The sequence below is a fragment of the Pongo pygmaeus genome, chromosome 2 (genome assembly GCF_028885625.2).
Source record: "Pongo pygmaeus isolate AG05252 chromosome 2, NHGRI_mPonPyg2-v2.0_pri, whole genome shotgun sequence".
NCBI lineage: Eukaryota > Metazoa > Chordata > Mammalia > Primates > Hominidae > Pongo > Pongo pygmaeus.
The window spans coordinates 170,353,755-170,359,754 of record NC_085930.1 but is presented as its reverse complement, the minus strand read 5'-3'; the positions used below and the strand labels follow the sequence as shown (position 1 = coordinate 170,359,754).

Here is a 6,000-nt window from a genome sequence, read left to right as displayed (position 1 = left end):
CTCTCGATGGAGAGGAGATCGCTGGGTGATGGATGTGGGCTTCCAGGGAAGGTGCTCGCGCTGGTCCCGAGCTCTCCGGGGAAGATATTCCAGCGCGGAGCGTAAGCGCAGGGCACGCCAGCCCCGGGAGCCGCGGGAGCAGGCGCCGCGCGTCTCTGCACCACCGGGCCGCCTCCCAGCTCTCTTTCCCCAGTTTGCCCTCCTGCCGCAGTCCGGGCCGAGATTAATTCTCTGCACTTGTGAGTGGGCACACACAAGTTCTCCGGACACGATCCTTTAATCTGTTTTCCTGGGGCAGTCCACCTTTTTAACGATTAACCTCCCAGCTACCGCGGGCAAGGTGGCAGGATGCGAGTGGGGCGGGGAGGGGCGTTTCACACGTTCAGAGGCACCAAAATTAGCTGCCAGTGCTAAAAGGCTTTGCTTTCTTCGGTTTTTGACAAACAAATGGGGTGGGATGCTTGCTTGGCTGCCCGCTGCCCCAGCCCGAGCCCTGGGCTCACTTAGCAGCCTGATGCCGAGTTTCAGACGCAGTCCTGCTGTGCTTACACCCGGGCTTCTTCGCTCCCTTGCCAAAGTCTGCAGCCCGGTGGATGCTGGGCGCGGGCTTTCCCTGAGCGCTTTAACGCAGCTTAGGCTAAAGCCCCAGAGCTCCCACCTTCTCACCTCCTGTTTATCGGCCCGCCCCTCTACCACCGCCAAAGGACGTGCCCCTTCAGTAGTGTCGGGGATCCCAGCCCCAGCGCGGGGGAGGGCGCCTCCCTATCCCCTCCTCCCGGTCCCCGCCTCGACTCGGGGTTTTACTGCAGCAGCCGGAGGTGACAGCGACGCCTCAGCCGCCTCTGTTGCTCTCGGAGCCCCGGCTTCCCCTGCACCGGGAAAGCGCCCCCTCCCGAGAGGCTGGTCCCTGGCGAAGTGCGAACGAGCTGCGGAAAACCAAATTTTAAAATGTAGAAGTCGTTGAGCTGCATTCCTCCGAGGACCAGTCTGATCGCCCAAGACTGAGAGTGGCAGCGTATGAGAAGTTGGGACCGTAGAGCAAGTGGGGGGAGGGGAGTGTTGCAGCAGGCATTCTATTCTGGAAGGAGTCGCTGGGAGCAGTGCGGTTGGACACAAGTTTGCGTAGGAGTGTTTTCCTTTTGTCAATAATTAATCACCGGAATTAGCCTGGTAGAATTTGAGTTTTAGCAATAGTCCCGAGGGCGGGGCCGAACACCTAACTCCGGGAGGCTCCCAGGCGCCCGGCGCAGTGGGAAGCTCGCAGCAGCTGGGGAGGAGCCAAAGCCTCGGCGCTCACCTAAGCCGCAGGGAGATACACCCAACTGGGAGGTAAGCATCTTCCAAAATACCTACTTGAACTGTTAAGTAGCTTTAGTAGGATAGAATTCCTGTCTCTATAGAAGGAAAAAATTAATACTGAGATTTAACGCAATTTATCAGTTTATTATTTAACTGCATTACAATTTTCAGAATTGATGGATTTTTCCATTTACCTTTCACTATGTGGGAAACTAAGATGTTTCACTCAATAGAAGCCAAACTTTAACACTGAAACTTTTTGAACTAAAAGAAGAGAAAATTACTTTGCTATTTTCACTATTTACCTTTGTGTAGTCCATTAACGACTCAGGAAAATATCATTGGGATGTGCTTGGTTTCCTTCTTATTCATCTTTACCTAGTTCCGTGCTCTTATACAATCCCTCTCTGCCCATAAGCTACTTAAACTACTGTACTTTAGGAAATAGTACACACAAGTCACCTGCCAAAAAGTGAAGAATTTCCAACAAGGAAAACATTGTAACATTCTCTTGTAAGTATTAAGCAGTATGTATTTTTTCAAAGATACTTAAGTAATCCTTTATAAGTAACCAAACTTCTTCACCAAAAGACAGCCAGCTAGAGTTAGCTAAATAGTTAACTTTGCCGTGGGGATGGAGAAGGTGGGGAAATGTTTAGAGAAGCATTTTAAATATGAGTTGGACTCCAGATTTGTTTCAACTAAAGTGACATTCAACTGGTTGGCAATTCACATATGAGCCCAGTCCATAATCAGATAGGGAGTTTGAAGAATTGTTAAATGTAAGAACTAGCCCCAAAATCCAAACAACTGCATCAGGGGAGTTGGGAAAGTTGTTTTTCAAAAAGACTTTGTGAAATACATGGTCATTTTTGCTGGTGAAATTCTAAAATGTATACATAAAAATGTTGAATTTTTAATAACTTGATTTCCACATCTGAATTATCCCTATGCTGTTTAAAACAGGTCATTTCGGTGACTTTTTCAATGGCTGTGATGGCTTTGTACATAGATAACTAGACCAAAACCAACAAGCTGTAGTATGAAATGCAGTGTCACTCATTATCCAGTTATTTATTTACAACTATTTAATGACAATAAATTAAAAATTATTTGTCAAAACAAAGCATGGTCATTCTAGAATTCGACCAGATTTGAAGGTGAAAGTCGATTTGAAGTTGAAAGTCAACCAGTCCTCAACTCTCATTGGTTTTCTTAATTCACTGTAAATTTGCAAATACTTTTATAAAAACTGCCCTTTATAATTGCACAGCAATTCTCTCTCTACTATGCTAATTATAAAGAGAGTTTTACCACTATTTTACCACCAAGTAGAAAAGAAGCAAAATATTCATAAAAAATGATCCAAATAGGACTCACTTCCAGAATGGTGATGTGAAGAGCTTTTCAAATCCACTCCCAAAAAACAACAATAACTGGTGAAAATTATAGATAAATAACCATTTAAAGTTCCTGGAAATTGTCCTTAGGACATACAGCATGAAGAAAATATTTATTCAAGACAACGTCTTATATTTCAGCAAGAACTGCAAACAATTGTGACGCTTGAACCACAATATATTTCCCCGCCCTCTCCAGTTGAGTGTGATGATGTTCCACTATGGATGGGTGCAGCCAGTAACACAGGGCCCCCTCTCAACCTAGATCCTCGTCTACAGTATACCCTGAGAGAAGCAAGCCACCAGCATTACTCATCATCACCAGCTTTGTGTTTCAGAGCTCTATTGTAGATGAGAGCAACTGAGAGGTCTGAGACTCTCTTCCTCCAGCCATCCTCCACTCTTAATGCAGAAAATGAAGAACTCAACAACAAAAACATAGCCCATTTAAAAATGGACAAAAAATTTGAATAGACATTTCTCCAAAGAGCAGGTAGAAACAGCCAATTTACACATGAGAAGGTGTTTACTAGCCATTAGTGGTTGGGGAAATGAAAATCAAATCAAAACCACCATACAATCCCACTTCACACCAACCGGAATGGCTATCACAAAAAAAAAAAAAAAAAAAAGGAAGGAAAGAAAGAGAGAGAGAGAAAGAAAAAGAAAGAAAGAGAACGAAAGAAAGAAAGAAGGAAGGAAGGAAGGAAGGAAAGAAAGAAAGAAAAAAAGAAAGACAATAGCAAGTGTTAGAGAAGATGTAGAGAAAATTGAACTGTCATATATTGCTGGTATCGCTGGTGGGGATGTAAAATGGTGCAATCGCTATGGAAGAGAGTTTGATAGTTCCTCAAAAATTTGAAAATAGAGTTACCACATAATCAAGCAATTCCACTTCTAGGCATATATTCAAGAGAATTGAAAATTTATGTCTGTTCAAGAACTGTACATGAATGTTCATAGTGGCATTACTCATAACACCCAAAGAAGCTGATTGAAACAACCCAAGTTGTTTATTGAATGATGAATGGATAAATAAAATGTAGTATGGAATGAAATGATAAAATATTATTCAGCAGTGAAAATCATGTGGCTGATACATACCACAACATGGATGAACATTGAAGAGATTATGTTAAGTGAAAGAAGACCACATATTATATGATTTATTTACATAACATATCCACAATAGGCAAATCTATAGAGAAAGTAGATTAGTTGTTTCCTGAGGCTGGAGTAGAAGGTAAGATTAGGGAGAAAACGGGAGTGACTAAAGGGTACAGGGTGTCTTCTTGGGGTGATGCAAATGGTCTAAAATTGACTGTCATGATGGTTGCAATACTGTAAACATACTAAAAACCACTGAATTGTGTACTTTAAGTAGGTAAATTGTATGGTGAGTTTTATCTCAATAAAGCTGGTTTTAAAAAATTTTCCAGAGTATTAAAAGAACAAATGGGTTTAAAACTTAGAGTTGCTGAATCCGCCTGTGCCATTTGACCAATAGTTTATGTGAGGCTTTTCCCCAACGACCACATTAAAATATATGAAATATTTAAGAATTTCACAGGTGTCACACAGCTATGTGATTCACATATGTTTACATGCCTGCCCAAACTTTTCTCCACTTAGAATTAAGTCAGATGTCATTAGTATAGTCCTACAAAGAATTCGCTTGCAATGCTATATCTTTTTGGAATCATCAACTCGTTATATTAATCCAGGACCTGTGAGGCCACTTGTTCCTCCTACTTCTAGATATGTGTAGTCCTTTATCAGTGATTCAGGCCAGCGGTTGAGTTTGTTCAGGCCCACATTGGGTGAGAGAGGAAGGTACCTGGATCTCAGCCAAAAGTGTACTTGCCTTCTACTCAGATTAACCCAGTTTTGCCTACACTAGACTGGCCCTAAAAGCCAGAGAGTCTTGGGAAGAGGAAAAGCTGGAGCAGCCACTGAAGTCTTCACAGCATACTAACATGTCATTGTCAGAAAGCATCTGCTGTGATTATGACAACCTCAAATGCAGGAGACTCTCCCAAATAATTAATATGTTCCTCTATTCATCTTTTATGTTTTGAGTTCCCACAAGCTGCCTGATCCTGTACTAAGAACCATGAAATCAAATGATAATGCTTTGTCCAGAAATGGAAATATAAAACTAGTGAGCCTCAGAGTGTCATGGGGGTGGCAAGCAGCCTCAGCCTTGCTGCCAGACAGTTATGAGTTCACTGAAACAAACCATACCTAGCTTTAGGGATTCAAGTCTACCGGCTTCAGGAAACCTCAGGATTTTCCATTCTCACCAGCACGGGCTTATTCTTTCATGTGTATGTTTTTGAGGAGCATATCATGCTGATTTGTGTGGGTTTGATCATCAAAGCTTTTGTAGACATCCACTGTAATATTTTCTCTAATTACAAGATTTATATAAAATAATTTTTAATGTCCAGCAATTTATTTATTTTACTTTTATTGATTTATTTATTCTGAGACAGAGTGTCACTCTTTTTGCCCAGGCTGGAGTGCAATGGCATGATGTCAGCTCACTGTGACCTCCGCCTCCCAGGTTCAAGTGATTGTCCTGCCTCAGCCTCCCCAGTAGCTGGGATTACAGGCGTCTGCCACCACGCCCGGCTAAATTTTTTTGTATTTTAGTAGAGACGGGGTTTCACTATGTTGGCCAGGCTGGTCTCGAACTCTTGACGTCAGGTAATCTACCCACCTTGGCTTCCTAAAGTGCTGGGATTATAGGCATGAGCCACTGCACCCGGCCCAGCCATTTGTTTATAAAATCAATACATGTAGGAAAAGACTTGATTATAGTTACTTTTAAAATATTGCTTTCATCAGGATTAATGATTCATTTATTCAACAGATAAAAAAAGATAAATGAATTATTGCACACCTACCCTGTACCAGGTCACTTCTAGACCCTGGATAAGTAATAAAATAGACAAAAATTCCCAAGATGTCAGACATTAATAATAATAAGTAAATTACATAATGAAGATAAGGGCTCTGAAGAAACATAAAACAGAGAAAAGAATGAGGTACCATTTTAAATAGTGAGATCAGACTAGGAATTAAGATCATGCAATTAGAAAAATGTAAAATCACGTACAAACCTGGCCACTGTAACTCGCCAAAAGGATTACCAGCTTAATTTCTCTCTTCCCCGGGAAGCTTTGGTTTCCCCTTGCCATTAGCTTCAACCACCAACATTACTTTGCTGCCTATATTTGCTGTTCTTTCATCAGAAAAAAATAGTATATTAGCACAAAGGCATTCCAAGTAAGCATAA

The 6,000-nt window shown here is 42.0% G+C and overlaps 1 protein-coding gene across 3 annotated transcripts in view; it reads left to right on the top strand.

Annotated features, from left to right (window-relative positions):
• The first annotated feature begins 258 nt into the window (after positions 1-258).
• SPTSSB (serine palmitoyltransferase small subunit B) overlaps positions 259-6,000 on the top strand; it is a 28,958-nt gene continuing 23,216 nt past the window's right edge. For all 3 annotated transcript variants that reach the window (XM_054483430.1, XM_054483429.1, XM_054483428.1), the window contains exon 1: positions 259-1,329. The gene's annotated coding sequence lies outside the window, so the exon portion shown is untranslated. The remainder of the gene's footprint in view (positions 1,330-6,000) is intronic.